The sequence below is a fragment of the Sorex fumeus genome, unplaced genomic scaffold (genome assembly GCF_029834395.1).
Source record: "Sorex fumeus unplaced genomic scaffold, SorFum_2.1 ptg000098l, whole genome shotgun sequence".
In the NCBI taxonomy this organism is placed as follows: Eukaryota; Metazoa; Chordata; class Mammalia; order Eulipotyphla; family Soricidae; genus Sorex; species Sorex fumeus.
Genome location: NW_026606155.1, coordinates 25,406,982 through 25,424,491, shown reverse-complemented (window position 1 = coordinate 25,424,491; position 17,510 = coordinate 25,406,982). Strand labels below are relative to the sequence as shown.

Genomic DNA, 17,510 nt, shown 5'->3' with positions numbered 1-17,510 from the left:
TGTCCTCCTCCAGTACACTAAAGGGATGATTCGAGGACCACTAAAGGGATTATTTCATAGAAACAGTGTGAAGAGGCTGGAGGGCAATTGGAGGCCCGTTTCCATCCCTGGCACCAGATGGTCGCCGCAGAGCTTACAGGGATTCACTCTGGTGTTCACACACATGCTTGCAAGGGGTGCACTCATCAAGCTCTCACACATCTTTTAGTTATGGTGCTTGTAGGGGTCACACACTTTAGTTGCAGTGACTATGCCTGCCTTATGTACCCCCAATATCTGACAGGGGGTCTCAGTGCATGTGGGAAGTGTCAGGGATTAAGAGCAAAGCCTTGGAGCTGGAGCAATAGTGCAGCAGTGGGTAGGGCATTTGCCTTGCATGCGGCCAACCCAGGTTCAATCCCCGGCATGCCGTATCATCCCCCAAGCACCGCTAGGAGTAATTACTGAGTGCAGAGCCAGGAGAAACCCCTGTGCATTACCGGGTGTGACCCAAAAAGAAAAAAAATAAAGCAAAGTCTTATACTTTTTTTAATTTGAAAAATTATCATTTATTCATGAGGGTTCAACTGTTGATTTCACATTTAATGCACACAATTCACATTGCAAAGGAAATCTACAAAAAAAAAGATCATTCAAGTTTGGGGATGACTATAAGGTGAAATTTTATTTAATTTTTTTTTTACTTTTTTGTTTTTGCAAAGCTTTATACTTAAAGGCAGGCACTTTGTCACTGAGCCATCTCTACAACCACTGTTTTTTCTATCCTTTTTGTTTGTTTGTTTTTTGGGGGGCCACACCCAGAAATGCTCAGGAATTACCCTGGGCAGTGTTTGAGGGACCATATGGGATACCAGGAGTCGAAACTGGGCAGGCCTCATGTAAGGCAACCGCCCTACTGCTGTAATATTGCTCCGGCCCACCCTTCTTTTCCCTTTATCACACTTTCCAAAAGCAGTTGTATAAAATACATTTGTGAAAAGACAACTCTTCCTTGAGTGCCCAGTTTTGACCAAGAACTGGACTAGTAATTGGGAGTACGGCCATGAATGAACTACACCACAAACCCAACCTTATAAACCTATCTTCTGATGAAAGATTAAAAAAAGAAGCAAGCACTTATGAGAACAGATTACACTGATGTCATGGAAAATAATATCTTTCTTGCTCTCTGCTCTAAGCTCTCAGGTTGGTTGCTGCCCAGCTGCTTCAAACCATGTTGCAGTGGCTGCAATGCAGCATGGTGTCATAAAGGAAAATTGAGCAGTAGTACTTGAGCATTTTACCTTTCTTGCTTCTCTAATCTGATTGTCATAATTTGCCTTCCGTAAATCCCCTTAAGCCCTTGATGACATCTAAACCAGATGATAATTTCACGGAACCCTGTTGACATTCTTCCAGGCACAAGAAGAAAGAGAGACATGGAGAGGAGCACCAGCAGCTTACTCTCCATGTGCTTTAAATAAGCCAAGGACTGAAGGGAATGAGAGCTACAACATCCATATCTATTTGTTGAGTGCCTACTCTGTGGCCAGCACTTCGCTTTTACAGCTGCTATTCAATACCTCAGGGCCCCAAGATGAAACAGACAGTGTTAACTGCTTTTGACATGAAGTGAATTGGACTCACAGATTAACAATTCACCTAAGAGCAGGTGGCACAGTTTCACACACGTATGAAACTTGGTATGACAAATGCTGAAATCTACTCTTTAATCCCAGGGATGAAAAAGATGATGGAAAAGTAGAACAGGAATTAGTAATCCTACTCATGGACCTAGGCCCTCGTCCTCATTCTCAAAAGCTACCATGTGGGCAGTGGCTGCAATGCAGCATGACGTCATAAAAATCTTTTGGAAAGTCTTCCCTATTAATATCCATTTCCCCTACTTTCAAAATAAGCCATGGATCTTCTGTGATTGTCTTGCATTTAAATTACCACCCAGGCACTTTTCACACTAAAGCTGGACCTATTTGTTTGCATATCCCATCTTCTATACTCAGGTGAAAGTTCCCTGAGGGACTCAACTCAATATAAGAAAGGAAGCTTAATTTGTTTATTTTTTACAACAATGGGAGGGTCACACTCAGTGAAACTCTATTGATAAAGCCAGAGGTACATGACCTCTGATATTCTCTCCGCCTCTAAAATCCTATAATTCAAAGATGCATACCATTTACCAGACTTTGTAAATCCAGAGGCTTTTGCCCTCTGCAAGTTCTTGGCAGATCTGGGAGTCACAAATGATAAGTGTGGGTTAGATAGCCAAAAAGAGAGAGGGCTTTGCCCAGTTTCATTTACATTCTTCTTTCCCTGCTGGATCTACACATGTATTTCAGTCACTCCCACAAGATGGAGGCAGTTATGAACCAAGGACCAGAGGCTACAGACTGCTGTGCATCAGAATAACATTGGAGCTCTGAAAAATACAGAGGTCTGGATTCTATTGCAGACTTCAGTTTTGTATTCTCTGTGGCCTAGTTATTTTATAAAGTTCCTTTTTTTAAAAAAAAAAGTGGCTGGCTTTGAGGTAAGACTAAGCATCCTAGGAGAGAAGATAAAGAACACAGTTGACAATGATATTTTCATCTCAGGGAGTCTAACCAGTAGAGACTTTCTTCAGACCAAAAAAATATCTCTTAGTGTATCATGAATTGGCTCACAAGTAGGTACTACAAAACCCTTCTATGTCCTGGGCAAACATCCCGTCCTACTGAATTCTAACTTACTTTCATACCTTGCCAAGGATAGTCAACATCAATTCCCTACCCTCAGAAGTAGATTTTCCCTTTGTCATTCCCTAAACCTGATGTTTACACTTTTACTAAGGAAATATAAAAGACACACAGTTCCCTTCTTTTTTGGTGGAAAATAATGTGACTTACCCATTTCCAGCAAGACATGTTTTAGTTATTTTCCTTTTCAGTGGTCATATAGGTTGGCTTACTCTCACTTTCTCTCATGGCCTTTTCATTCATTAATTCATTCATATATGAATAAATTTGTATAAAACCCAGTCTATGTGTCATGTCACAGGTTGAATTTTACCTAAATATGGTGAGAAAGTTACTCTGATTTGAATCCACTAATTTTTTTACACTCCAGGACATTAGTATTAAAAGTTCCTATCGAGGAGATATTTTTAAATATTTTGTAGTTCTGAATCTCTGGTGCCCCTCTTTGTGCGTAGGTGCTCTGTATCTATTTGTTGAATGAGTAGATACATTGAATAAACATGCAAAAATAGAAGGCATAACATTCAGTGATTTCTCCCACTCTTGGCAGTGTTCAAATGGAACACCCCATGTCAGGAAAGCAGTAAGCAAGGCTTTTCAAATTGAGTACTCTGAACTAAATATAGTCACCTTTGATGAGCACACACTTCACTGAAGAAAAGCAACAGAAAACCAAACCACAACAAAATAAGAACTAGATTTGGAAGGATGTACAATGTGCCAAAAGAACACAGAAATAAAGCTGTCCAGAGTCAGCTTCATGAACCAGGCAACTATAGATCTAGGATTTGAAAAATGAATGGGCATTAACTAAATGAAAACCAGAACATCTTAAACAAAGGTAAGAGGAAGCCCAGGCAAAAGAGCATGGCTGAAATGGTGTAGTTTCAGGTCAGACCACTAGAGAGAAGTTGCAGAGAGAAATGAAACACAGTTCGTAAAAGGCCTGGTACACTCAGTCAAGGAATTGGGGCCAGGAATTTTGTAGACAGTAAGGAACCACTGAAGATTGTTTTTCATGAGGGACAAGAAAAGTATTTTCCTTTAAATAGAAGACTGAGAGTGATCACAATGTGGAAACTAAACAAATGAATAAATGCAGATCAAGAAGAGACAGGAAGACTTAGTCAGAGACTCTGATGGCATTTGGATCAGACATGATCAGAACCTGAACAGAGGCAGGGAGAGAAGCCTGCTAAGGAAGATGTGACATGAATAGCACTTTTGATGATCGGATCAATGCATGGTGGAGAGCAGATTAAAAGAAAAGATGGTGGTGAAAGAGGAATGAAGAAGCACATCAAGGGTTGATTCCTATCAGGCACATTTTCAACCTCACTGACCCTGCCAAGTTCCTCCTGATTCTTGGATCTCCAGGCCCAAAGAAATGGAAACTAAGAATATTTAAACAAAACCATCAAACACAGCTAAATGTTTTATTTGGGGGATATCCTGAAGAATATTTGAGATCAAGGAAGCCAGAGAGAGCTCTGGGCTCTCCAGTATGATATTAGGAAGCCTCTGGACTACAACAAAGAAACCTGGAGTTTCTGCTAAGCCTAGCAAAACAATGATTCTGTTGATTCAATTGTCCAGTCTGTGACAGACTCTGTAGATGCAGTGATGAAACGGGCTTGGTGACTGCCATGGAGGAATGCACAGAAATAACCTCTGATTGGCATCTCTATGTCAATGAAGGATTGGAGAAGCATTTAACACTGAGAGCATCACAGAGGTGGGAAAGGTGGACTCACATTTCAGCTGAGAATGAACTTTCACACAGAGGAAAATAAACTCATAGAAGACACTTTCCCTACACAACAGTGCTAACTAGAAAAAAGTACAAGGTATTTTTTAAAGATCCAAAATATCCAAATGCATTCAAATCCTAGAGTGACTTTCAAAAAAATTCCTTCATTTTGCCTTTTGATTCATGGGGAAAGCATGTGTGGAGCACTCCCTGTGTTCCCATCACCACTATACGTTCTTTGGAGATCATTTCAGTCTGGATTTGTCACAAATTTCCTGAGTGCCAAATATTTGTCACACTCTGTTCTGGTTCTTGGAGATTCAGTATCCTATCTCTTGCACCAGTGTACATTTCCTAGCACCAGTGTCCCCATGTTCCCTCCCATCACCCCCCTACCTACCACCTCACCCCTTGCCTGCCTCTATGGCAGGCGCTTTTCTTCTTCTTCTTCTCTCTCTCTCTCTCTCTGTCTCTCTCTCTCCTTCTCTTTCCTTTTGGGCATTGTGGTTTGCAATATTGATACTGGAAGGTTATCAAGAATAGCCCTTCACCTACTTTTAATCCTCAGATATTGTCCAGCATGATCATTCCCAGCTATTATTGTCATATTGGTCCCTTCTCTATCATATATATATATATATATATGCAGACAAGTGTGCAAGGGGCTGAGGATATATATATATCCTCAGCCCCTTGCACACTTGTCTGCACCACTCTTAGAACCACCTATCCATACAACGGCACAAAATATCTTTTTTAAAAGTATATCAGATAAGGACGTTCTTTGCTTTATTGCAGAACCCCTCATCCTTTCTCACTGCCTTTAGCACTGTAGCATTGTCCTCCCATTGTTCATCGATTTGCTCAAGCAGGCGCCAGTAACGTCTCCATCGTGAGACTTGTTGTTACTGCTTTTGGCATATCGAATACAACACAGAGAGCTTTCTGGGCTCTGCTATGCGGGCAGGATACTCTCAATAGCTTGCCGGGCTCTCCCAGAGAGACAGAGGAATCAAACCCGGGTTGGTCATGTGCAAGGAAAACATCCTACCTGCTGTGCTATGGCTCCACCTGATCACTGCCTTTAAATACTAGATTTTGTTTTGTACACCCCAGTTCAGCTAGAGTAAAGCTCAATCAAGAGTCTAGATTGCACTGTTCATACATCTTCCCTGGTAACCTTGCCTTAACTGTTCACTGTACAAGGAGACCACACTTACCCCAAAGACCCTCAACTATCCCAGTTACGTTTAATTTAGGTCTCAGATGCTACCTTCTCGGAGGCTTTCCCATCATTTTATCTAATCTCTCCCCTCCTATGCCACCCTCATTTAACACTGTCACATCCACTGGCTTTTTCCTCATAGCACCTATCACTTACTGAAATGGACACTGTCTTTGTGAGTTTTCTGTTTTATAATAGATAAAAAAAAAAATCACAGTAGCAGGATACTTGTCCTTTTTGGTCACCGTGGTATTCTCAGGGCCTTATCTTGAACCTAAACATAGTAACTGCTCAGTGTTTCTTGGAAGGGTCAGTGATGACTCTGCAGCACTGACAGGATTTGGAAAGATACAACTGTGAGGAGAGACTTTAAATCTCCCAGGAAACTCTGGACTAAAGCAGCAAATGGTTAAAGTAAATAGTTTCCAAGAGCAGGTGGTGCTGTTTCTCAGAAAGAATCAACAGGTCCACATCATGTTTAGCAGTTGAGAGACCCTTTCTAAATACAATTTCTTTCTTCATCTCTCACTGGATCCTGCTTTCCTGCAGACTGTGAAGCATAAGGATAGCATACCGTGCATTGTTCATTACACAAACATTAAGAGGCACAAGAGTACTTGGCCAATAGTTAACAAAGGCCTTTCTTCTCACTCAGGTGATCCCACTAAATTCTTCTTGTGAGGATATCCAGATCAATAGATAATCACAGTTCTGCTAATGATCAAGAGTTTCTAGGCCAATGAATAAACAAGTGGAACAAGAATCTAGCTTGGTCCCCCAGCTGCCACATGCCTCCTTGAATGAGGCCCAAAGGGGTATCATGTCCAGAAGGAACAAGAGAAAACACCCCTTGTGATTAAAGGAAATGTGGGCTGAGTTAAGGGGGACAAGAAATTGATGGGTGCCTTGGGGGGAGCTTATTCTTGCCCCCTGACTTTTCTGTTGGGGTCAAGTTTTGGGGGTTACCCATAGAGAGAAGGTTGACATCCCACTGCTCCTCTTCCTACCCTTCCAAGCAAAGCTGGTGAGTTTTTTTAAAGTACCTTCTTCTCAGCTCATTCTCCAGGAGCAATTTGCTTTAATGACTTAATTTCTCCTCATTCTTAAATGTTGAAATATGGAATTAAACCACATCACTGCCTGAATGAAGAGCAAATGGACTCTTGAATGCAGTCAAAGTCGTCTTTGTGAGACCTGGATTAGAGGCAGGGGGAAGAGGGGGGTGTCTGTCTTCGGTATAATCAACCCAATGAGAGTGGAGGACTTTGCATGGGGTCCTTCTTTCACAATAGAACACTGGGAGAATTATCTTGAGAGATCTAGATGCTGCCTCTGCTGCTGCGCTCTCCTTCCCTCCTCCTTCCTCTCCTCCCCTTCCTTTCCCTCCCCTTCCCTCTTCTTCCCTTCTCTTTCCTAGTGATCCCTCTATAAGCAAATTCCTTATTTAGCTCCTTCCAACTAACTGGAATATGTTAGTCAGGGTGATTTTTCCTGTCTTTTAGAGGAGTGGGTACAGAGGGATGGTGTGGAGTTTCTGGAAAGCTGCTGAACAGACTTGACTCACAGATGCTCAATGGAGCCTAGGGGACTATTAAACATACCCTGTCAAGGTCAGGAAGTACAAGCATAGACATTGAATCAGGACTGACTGGGGCATTCCAGAGCCTAGTCCACCACCAGTTATTCTGTGATGCTCCAGAAGGTTGCAGAGGGAATTGACACTGCACAAAAAAGTCAACCAAGGGCCAGTAGGGTGACCCTCCAGCTCAGAACATCTTGTAGGTCAGAGATCCAGAGAGTTGAGCCAGCTGATCACACTGACCTCTCTAGACTCAATGTGATAACAGACACACTCAAGGCTTCAAATTGCAGCTAGAAGGTTCTGAAATGATAGATACCGTCAGAACTAAAAGTATCCTTAGCAGGAGACAATCTATAAACTCACAGAACACAGAATTGCCAGGTCAGGGAAAAATGCGTAAAAGTCAACACATAGTACAGTGGATAGGGCACTTGCTTTGCACAAGCCTTACCTGGGTTGAATCCCTGGCACCCCATATGATCACCTGAGCCTTCCAGGAGTGATGTCTGAGTGCAGAGCCAGAAGTAAAGCCTGAACAATTCTAGGTGTGCCCCCCTCAAACAAACAAAAAGTCAACACACTCAAAGGGACATTTTTTGGATCAGTAATGAGGTCCTGAAAGCAGAATTGGGTCTTGCCTGAGCTTGACAGACATATAACAACCAAAACATAAACTTCCTACCATAAGTTCAGGTCTTTTTTTGTTAATGAGACCATGTCACCTGTTCCTGTTTTGATCTTTGCCTCCACCCAAATTCTTTTATGATAAATGGTGCAGACCCTTTCTATTGGCCTTTTTCCACAGGCCTCACTTACTCATTCTTCCAGTGGTTTGTGGAATTTCCATTGTATTTTCAGCATCACATGACAGAAGCAGGAGGGAGAGTGAGCATTGCTCTGGGTGAGGAGGTAAGTCACAAGCAAAAATTAAATATAGAACCTGCATTTCAATCATTATCAGGACCTCGTGAAAAATAGGAGCTCTGTCGTGACAATTCTACAGGAAGAGCTGTTTGTCCATGCAGCCTTCCCTTGTGGAAGCACCTCTGAATTGAATCCTGAAGAACAGACAGAATTCTTTGCAAAAGGGAAGCCATAAAGACATGGAAAAATAAAAGGACAAGTTTTCTGAGCTGACAAAACAGAAACTGCAAGTGGTGAGACCAGACAATGAGTGGCAAAGCCAGCCACAGAGGGCCCTGAACATGAGGAGCTGGACCGCTATAAGAAATGAGAGGTCCTTCCACATTTTTCCTGCAGAAAAAAATGGTAAGCCTAGAAAGATCAGAAGCTTGGAACAATAGAGCGAATGGAAGGCAGAGGCAGCTGAAGCGGGAAAGCTGCAAGAAAGCTACTTTTTATAGTATAGTAATAGCAGTGACTACTCTCTACAGATATGGAGAGAATTGAACAAGGAAAATCTTTGTATCCTTTGTCACAGGAAACTGACAGATGGCAAGCACAAAATGTTGACTGCTATAATAATATATCATGTGTGATAAATTATTATAGGTGTGATTAATTACAGTTACTATCATTATGGTTATTTTAAGAGGTTATCAAGTCTGTATTTCATTCACGTTCGCGGAAGTAGGAATAAAGAGTGGGGTATACTGTGTAAGTCACGGGAAATTAGACACTGGGCTTCAAGAATTACAGACTTAAAGCAATCCAGACTAGAGTACCAGTAAACATCACTGGGGAGACTGCGGGGCAGTGTGGGGTGGGAGTAGTAACGGGTGGATATCACAGAGAAGGGGAGGGGTACGAGGGAGAAGAAAATCTCGAAGAGGAAATGGAAGGTAAACTATCAATTACCTGGAGCTGGAGAATTCAGTGTGTTAGGATTCAAAAGAAGAAAGTGTTAAGGAACTAATGGCCAATTTTCTCTGATGGGGTTGGGAAGGGAAGGAGGAGAAGGAAGAGGAGGGGGAGGAGGAGGGGGGGAAGAAAGGGAGAAACAGAAGTCAAGAGCATTTCAGAAAATATAATAAGATTACATTTGGGGGGAAAAGAAATCCTTGGTAGATGACAGACAAGCAGAGGTGGGTGTGATTGACAATTAAGGGGCTAACAAATGAATGAGTGGTGAGAAAATAGAGACAGATGGCTTCTCCAAAATGGCAAGACTTCGTTGAAAGCAAGATGGCATGGGAGAACGGAGCCAGGCGAATTGGATAACTGGTATTATCCAATTCTGAGTAGGGTTTGTTGAGTATATGCACAACTGAAGGGAGAAGGCTGGTGGTGAAGGAGAAGGCATCTGGGGTCACTTTATGATGGGAAGGTAGTGGGGGTTTCCGACACTGTGCAGAAGTCGGGTTGTTGGTGGGGAGAGGTGGGGAAGGAGAGAAGATCATTTTTATTCCAAGATGACAGGTACAAAGCACTGTTATTTTCCTTCTTCCGGTGCAACTTTATAGGTGTGTGATTTGGCATTACTCAGTCGCTTACATAAACATATTGTACATCTTTAAATTACTTATAAATAAATAATCAAATCATGGGTTTTGGTTAGAGTGTCTAAGAGAAGGCAGGGGTGGAATCTGGCTTATGCTGAAGGGAGTAAAAACGAACCACAAAGATGAGGGTGATAGAAGAACAGGCCAGCGGCCCAGGTAAAGGAAACTGCACCAGCAGTCGCCCATCCCCCTGAAGGAGTCCCTTCAACTAAGTTCAATTCAGAGTTCCATCTGCCTTGTCTTGGCTGTTGTCTGCACTTCCGTTAGAGAACAAGGAGCGACTGCATGCTTAGATTGCCATGAAGGCACTAATCACCGCCAACTCTGCCCGGTCAACCTTCCTCATTCTGGAGGACGCAGGGGCAGATTCCATTCAAACCTGGCTCCAAAGATGTCTGCAGTCCCGGCCCAGCGCCCATGCAAAGTGAACTGATCCCCCCTGTTTCAAGAAGAGCATGGCGCAGCAGCTATATTTGAAAATAGAGGTAAACAAGAGCTCAGCTCCAGTGGCTGGGGCATAACAGCTGTGGAGATTAATCACAGGCGGCTGCGAGAGTCACCAGGTCGCCAGAGGCCCCAGGCTTCCCTTTTGGGCACCTCCAGGAGGACAGAAGCGTTCCTATCACGTAGCCACAGAAAGAGAGAGAGAGAGAGAGAGAGAGAGAGAGAGAGAGAGAGAGAGAGAGAGAGAGAGAGAGAGAGAGAGAGGAGCGCAGGGACTGGGTAAATTTATGGCACTGCATTTGGCGTTTGCTCTAGTTAACCCCCACCTTCCTCCACAATTAAAAATAAAGAACAATGAATAAACACCCCAAACTGCTCTTTGCTTCCCCGCCCCCGCCCCACCCCGTATCTTTCTCATCTTCCCCAGTGTCGGGGGCCTCAGGTGGAGCGGGGAAGGGTCCGCAGGATCCGCGCTAGCCTTTGCACGGGAAAGTGTGTGTGCGTGTGTGTGTGTGCGCGCGCGCGCGCGCGCGCGTCTCAGTCCCTGTGTGTGTGTGTGTGTGTGTGTGTGTGTGTGTGTGTGTGTGTGTCTGCGCGCGTGTGTCTGGGGTGAAGGCAGCGGGGGGCGTAGTTACATACTTGGCTCCTCTTCCCCGGGCCAGGACGGCCCAGACCCTCGCCGCCTGCAGAGCGCGGCCCTGGACCACCAAGCCCTCTTCTCACTGCCGCCCCCCTGGGCCGTGGCCGGCTGGCGCTTTGGGGCTGCAGTTCCCGACCCGCCGCCGCGGCGGAGTCCCGAGGTGGGAGTGTGCGCGTGCGTGTGTGCACGCGGGCGCGCGCCGAGTGAGTAACGCGATGTTGCCCCCGCCCCAGACCCCCCCCAAACCCGGCGGGTACTCACACCGCCCCCCACCCCACCCCCCACGCCCCTAGGAGCACACCCCGGCAGCACGCAGACACACGCATGCACCCGGCGCCCCGCGGGGATCTAACCCAGCAAACCCGCCAGCCGACTGACTGCACACACGGGGCCCGGCAGCTTTCTGCGCCCCCCTGCGGCACCCCTTTTCCAGCAGCGCGGTAGACACTCTGCCGGAATCCCCCACCCCCTCCACCCCAGCACCGCAGACACAACGTACACTTTCCGGAGCACCCCCCCCCTCCCCATACACACACACACACACACACACACACACACACACACACGCACGCACACCACGACTTCATGCGCTGAACGCACACGAAAGCGGTGCATACGAAACAATTTTGAGACAGAACTTAATGGACACCACTACTGACAACAGGAACCCTCTTGGGGACAGCTCCAAGCCTCCCAAACCTCCGTCTCCCCCCCCCCCGCCCCCACCCCCCGGCTGGGCCGCCCTGCCGAGGGGGAAGGGCAGGAGGTCCACCCCGTTACTCACCGTTTCCTCCCAGTCTCCCGAGCGCAGTGGGCAAGTGAGGGGAGTGAGGGACGTGCGCGATGCCCCCGCTGCCCGGCTCCTCACCGGCCGCCGCGGCTCATCGCCCCCGCGGGCTGCCCGCTGGCCGCAGCAGCGTCCCGGGCATGTCAGTCGCCGCCGCCGCCGCCGCCGCCGCCGCCGCCTGCCCGCAAGCCGGGGCTCGGGGGGGGTTTGCAGCTTTCACCGAGCTGCGGGGCAGCGCATCTGGGGTGCGACGGTTGGGCCCGGGGCAGGGGACCCTGGAGAGGGCTCCCTTGGCTTCGACCGGGAAAGCCCTCCCGAAGGCCCCGCGGAAAACCCCGACCCGGGGCGCGGGCTCCGACTAAGCCCGAAAAGAGGCCGGAGTCCTGACCGCCCGCAGTGGGGTGTGTGTGCGTGTGCGTGTGTGTGTGTGTGTGTGTGTGTGTGTGCGTGTGCGCGCGTGGTGTGCGTGTGTGTGTGCGCCCGTGATGGTGTGCGTGTATGTGTGCGCGCCCGCGGGGTGTGTGTGCGTGTGTCTGTGCCCGCTCGCGCGCGGGTGTGTGCGCGTGTGTGTGTGTCTGTGTGTGTGTGTGCGTGTGTGGTGGGGGGAGATCCCTGCCGAGAGGGGCAGGAGGACAAGCAGCCCGGCGCGCCCTGGCGGCTCGGAGGGACCCCGGCTCGCTGTCTCGTCGCCGGGGCTTTCCCGGGTCTGGGAGCGCGCAGGCTTCTCCGCCTCGCACGCCGTCACCGCGGGAGACGTCTTGGTCTAGCCGAGCACCGAGGGGACGCGCGGAGGGACTGGTTTCTGGGCGAGCCGTGAGCTTTGCCCATTAAGCTGCAGCAAGAAGCCAAATCAAAAGGCCAATCTCCAAGCCTCCAACCCGAACGTCACCCTATCAGCTGGGAGAGAGAGAATTGCACGCAATGACAAGTCGCGCATATTTATGCTCGCGCGCCCAGGGAGGAATTTCAGAGAGCCAGCCGCCGACCAACAGCGGGGAAGTCGAACCTGCGCCTCGCATCCACAGAGCCCCCCCAGGTCTGACTGCAGACGGAACCCCCTGGCCACGATCGTTGGAGCCTGGCGCCTGGCGCCGCCGGGTTCAGCTGCAGCTCCGAGACGGCGGCGCGTCCTGACCTGGATTCTGCCGAGTCCCCAGCCCCGCGCTGCCGGCGGGCGGGCGAGCGGGCGGGCGCGCAGCACCGGCTTTCCCCTTGTCCTCAGGAGACGCCGCCTGCAATTCCGAAATTAAGTCTCCACCAAACACATCTGTGGCTTTTAAATATAGAAGGGGACTATTACCCAGGCAGGGTCCACCCAGGCCGAGGGGGAGGAGTTGAGGGGGGTGGGGGCTGGCGGTGGAGAGAAAATAAAACTCCTTCCCCCCTCCCCTCTTTTTTTCCTTCTCTTCTTGGTGCAGAACTCTGTCATTTTCTCAACCCAAATCAAACAACAGCTTGTGAGAGACGCCTGGGTGAGCTCTGGTATGTTGGCTTTGGGTTTTTTTTTTTTAAGGCTAAAAATAAGAGGGGGCTGCCTTCCAAATTGCTGCTTATTCTGAGCCTGGAGCCTGGAAGAGAGATGGTCCTTTGATGCAGCAACAGAACTAGGGTTTGGGGCTTGATGCAGACGAAGTGTACACACAGTAGCCTTAAATCAGATGCCTGTAATTGGTGCCTATATTTGTCAGAGTGGGTGCTGGAGGCTTGAGGGATGGCCTGACCTCTCTTTCCAATGGGGTTTCACCAGTTCACATTTCTAGTTTATTTGGTGGCATTTAGCCGGTTTAAAATGAGCCCCTAGGGAGTCTGGGTGGGAGGCACAACCCTCTACTTGCTTTGCATGCCATGTTGGAGGGATCCCCCAACACCACAGAGCACTACCACCCCACCCCACCCCAGTCCAGAGCCACGCAGCTGAGAGTAGCCCCTGAGTACCCCACCCCCAGTGTGACCCCAAAATAAAATGAACATGAGTACTGGCCTTCTATAGAGACACAGTGCAGATTCCAGGACAGGATATAATGGGGAGTGGGACTTTTGCTGATCACCACCACAGTCTGGCCAGCTTCTAGGACTCCTGGCTTCCTGTGAGACTGCTGAGCAAAACTCGTCCCTCAAAGAGAGGATCAAGAGGGCCTGGAGCATCTGGGCTGTGACGGCTTAAGCTCTTTCCTGGTCTCTTGACTCCTGCTCTCTCAACAGATCAAAGGGCAGTAGCTGTCCTAAAGTTGAGTCCCTGGGGTGCTCCTTACCTAATGATCATCAGTGGGCCTGAACGTCAGTAGGCCCTGAATTCAGTTCAAGTTAGGACTAAACACTGTAAGTCTGCTTCCACAACTTCTGAAAGTTGTGGGGTGTCTGGATATGTCCACTGATAGAATTTACCTTGTGTCTACAGTTAAAATCAAAAGACAGCTGGTGGGGAAGATTATACTTTCAGGGATCATTTATTTTATTTTTATAAAGTTGTTCATAATAGTTGATTACAGATAATATTTAAATACCAATCCCACCACTGTACACCTACCCATCACCATAAGAGCAAAGTGTGTGAAAATTGTTGTATTTCATCCTGGAGCCATTTAAGCCCTTGTATAAGAGATTACAAACATATATGTTAGATTCAAACAAATGTGTGCTGTTTTTAGTACATCAGTGGGCTAGAGTATAAAAGGCTGCAAGGCCCCATTTGCGACCACACACACCCAGAACGTTCTGTGGTGTTCTCTTCTGGGAACTTTATTTCATAGACTTTGGATCTTGGCCATTGATGAGATTATACGGAACCGAAGGCAATTTGTGAATGTGACTGCCAAGCTACTGGAAAACTGGGGAGCTGGGGTGAGGAGACTCAGTCCTGGACCAAGCTAGCTTGGAGATCTCAGTCACGGGTCCCCCATACCTGAGTTTTTCTGCAGGTTCTCTTGTGGGTGAGGCTCGTCCAAGCCTGTGGAGAGCAGCCTTGAGCATGGCTATGCAACTGGGTTCTGGAGGTTTTCAGCTGCCAGGGTTCTGTTGGGGCAGGAAGGGAAACTCAATCCGCCTTCTCTGAGTTGCCCCCATCAAGACAGCCTGGTGCAGTCTGGACGTTCTCAGGGATCATTTCTTCTATTGTTTGACACTAGAAAAGTTTCTATGATCATGTAGAGCACCTGAAATCACAAGGAGGAGCCAGAACACCCTCTCCCGAGTGTGAAGCCGGTTCTAGGTGTTGCTTTTGCAACTGCCTTTTACCGTTGATGATGGTTCTTCTCCTCCCTTAGAAGAGGGAGAGGAAGAGGATGAAGTCTAAGTGGTTTTGAAGGGGGGAAAAAAGATCAAAAGATAGCTAGTTTTCTGTCTAAGTGGATATCATGTTTCTGAGAAGGCATTTTTAAAAGATGGGTCATATTCCTTTGAAAATGTGACTCAGGACTGGACAGTACAGTGGGTAGGGCACTTGTCTTGCATGCGGCCAATCCAAGTTCAATCTTCATTACCCCATATGGTTGGTCCCTCAAGACCTGCTAGGAGTGATCCTTGAGTACAGAGCCTGACTACACCAGGTGGAGTCCAACAACCAAACTGACAAAAATGTACTTCCAAGGTCAGGAAAATGGCTTAAGTAGTAGAGAACATGCCTAGTATGTGCAAAGGTCAGAGTCTGATCCCTAGCTTCATATTGTCCCCTCTCCCTAGAATTACTCATGGTAGCCCTGGTGTGGGCATGGCCACATTGTGGGCATGGTCCCTTATTTTTAAAAAAAAAAATGTAACTCGATTTTACTAGAAGGCATTTGTTCTATGTCAATAAGGGTATGCTGAAATGGTTAGGTAGGAAGAAACTCATGGTACTGTTTATAATATTCAAAATAGCAAACATCTTAATTTTTTAATAAACCAATTGATTAGATCATATGGCATTGTAATGGTGGTGTATTTGACCATTGCAAAAGGCGCATGCAACATTCTATGCATGGATTACAAAAGATCTAATACTGACACAGAGAAAAAGAAACAGAACATGAAGTGTGTTTCTACACATGTGAGTATACCCTGCTAGCATACAAATACCAAGATGGTCATGATGGTTATTTTGGGGGAGTGGTATGTTCTTAGCAATGTATTTTGCTTACATCAGTCACTTGACACACAGTTTACATATAAAATTCACCTGTTTTAAGTGTACCGGCTACTGGGTTTTACAAGTCAAAAGTATATGTCAGTTAACAAGCCAAGTCTAGATCCAGACTATTTTCTTCTCTTCCAAAGTTCTCTCCAGGCCCTTAGCAACTAACCCTCTACCTCCACCCTCTCCCTCCTGGCTCATTAAGCAACTCTAGATAGGTTTTCTATCTCTATAAATTGGTATTTTTATTCTATAATTCATTGGGGTTGATTTTATCTCTTGGTATTTCTTCACTAAGCATTACCCATTCACTAAAACAACAGCAACAACGAAGAGCAATTAATCTTGATGTTTGTTTGCTTGTTTGTTTTAAACTACAAAAAACCTGGCAGGAGTCTTCTATTCCCCAAGCAGAGCATTGCTGGTTATGCAGGGGGACATTACAGCAGTCTTAACAGACAGTCCTACCCATTTGGTTGCTATGGGTAAGAGACTGTGCTACATTGCTATGTGGGTTTCTGAGTTTTAGGGAGACTGAAATAACAAAACTGGCTCTGCACTTATGGTCTCCATGTCCTAAGTATTGAAATGAAGGAAAACATAACAATAGCACAGCTTCTGGTGTAATCACTACAGATATATTCATTCCCTTTCTCCCTCCTAACCTTGCTTCTTTTCTATTACTAGTTCTATAACCAATTCTTTTCTTGAACACAAAACAGTATTCACAAATGCTTGTTTTGACACTGTGAAACATGCCTTCTAAAAGGAAGAGTCATGACAAAATGCATAGAGCATGCCCAAGGGGAAGTACCATGAAGGGGAAAATTCAGGCAAGAAAGAAAGTTAACAGAGGGTTAGGAACTGCTGAAGGAGGAAGGGGAAAGTGTTAGACTTTTGAATGGCAGAGTCACAGAATCTAGCATTTGTCCTTCAAGTTTCATTGAGAAAGCAACTGCTGAGCAGAACCCAAGAGAGAAGGTGGAGGGAACGTGGCTAATGCACTAGGGAAGAAGGTTCCACTACAACAAACACCAAGTAGCAGTGTTTCAGATTAAAGTTGAGCCAAAGTGTAATTTAATTAGGCCTCTGCTTCTTGGTGAGCAGTACATATGAGCCCCTTCCCTAGAGTAGGGTTCTCAAATGGGTGTTGTGACTCTTCATATGGGTGGTGTGTGATGCCCTTCTTTAGCCAGCAGCCAGCAGTTCAGTGGAGCAAGGCGAACAATGAGAAAAGGCCACGTGGCTTCTTAATCATGCCTCTTGATGTACCATCCTGCCCAAGAAGTCTCTCTTCCTAGGGCCTCCAGAACTTCACCAGAGACAGCACTGCCTGCCGGAGCTGTCACCAGTTACCAGTTTTGCATTCCTCACAAGCCATATTACAGCATATCACTGGTTCTGCTGTTCCTTGCTGCCAGCATCCCATAGCCCTGGGACTCTACAGGCTGAGAGCAGCTAGGGAAGCAGGAATAGGCAGTCGGTGAAGCTTTAGAACAGAGCTGTCTAGGAGAGACAGATGTTCAACAATCGAGGTTTGAGAAGCAAGTTTAGCAAGATGTCATTCTTCCTGATGGGATCAGTTTTACCCTTCTAACTTGTATTTCCAAGGCTTGACACGTATTTTTTTTCTTTAATGGTTTATTAAAGTAGAAGATAGGCTCTCTCTGCCATCAGAGAAGCCAGCGTTCTCTCTTAAGCACATTTCTCTCCTCTCTCTCTCTCTCTCTCTCTCTCTCTCTCTCTCTCTCTCTCTCTCTCTCCTCTCTGTCTCTATCTC

General features: G+C 46.6%; 1 protein-coding gene and 1 non-coding gene across 6 annotated transcripts in view; one reads left to right on the top strand and one right to left on the bottom strand.

Moving 5' to 3' along the window:
• Positions 1-12,775, bottom strand: part of SLC8A3 (solute carrier family 8 member A3) — a 168,932-nt gene extending 156,157 nt beyond the window's left edge. For 2 of the 5 annotated variants that reach the window (XM_056133833.1, XM_056133837.1), the window contains exon 1: positions 11,620-12,014. The gene's annotated coding sequence lies outside the window, so the exon portion shown is untranslated. Of the gene's footprint in view, positions 1-11,619; positions 12,015-12,628; positions 12,735-12,757 lie in introns of those variants that run through there. The other 3 variants (XM_056133835.1, XM_056133834.1, XM_056133838.1) reach the window with 3 other exon arrangements.
• Positions 12,776-14,700: 1,925 nt separating this feature from the next.
• Positions 14,701-14,919, top strand: LOC130042100 (small nucleolar RNA U3). Its single transcript, XR_008795081.1, has one exon. It is a non-coding gene; the product is annotated as a small nucleolar RNA U3 (small nucleolar RNA).
• Positions 14,920-17,510: the final 2,591 nt, after the last annotated feature.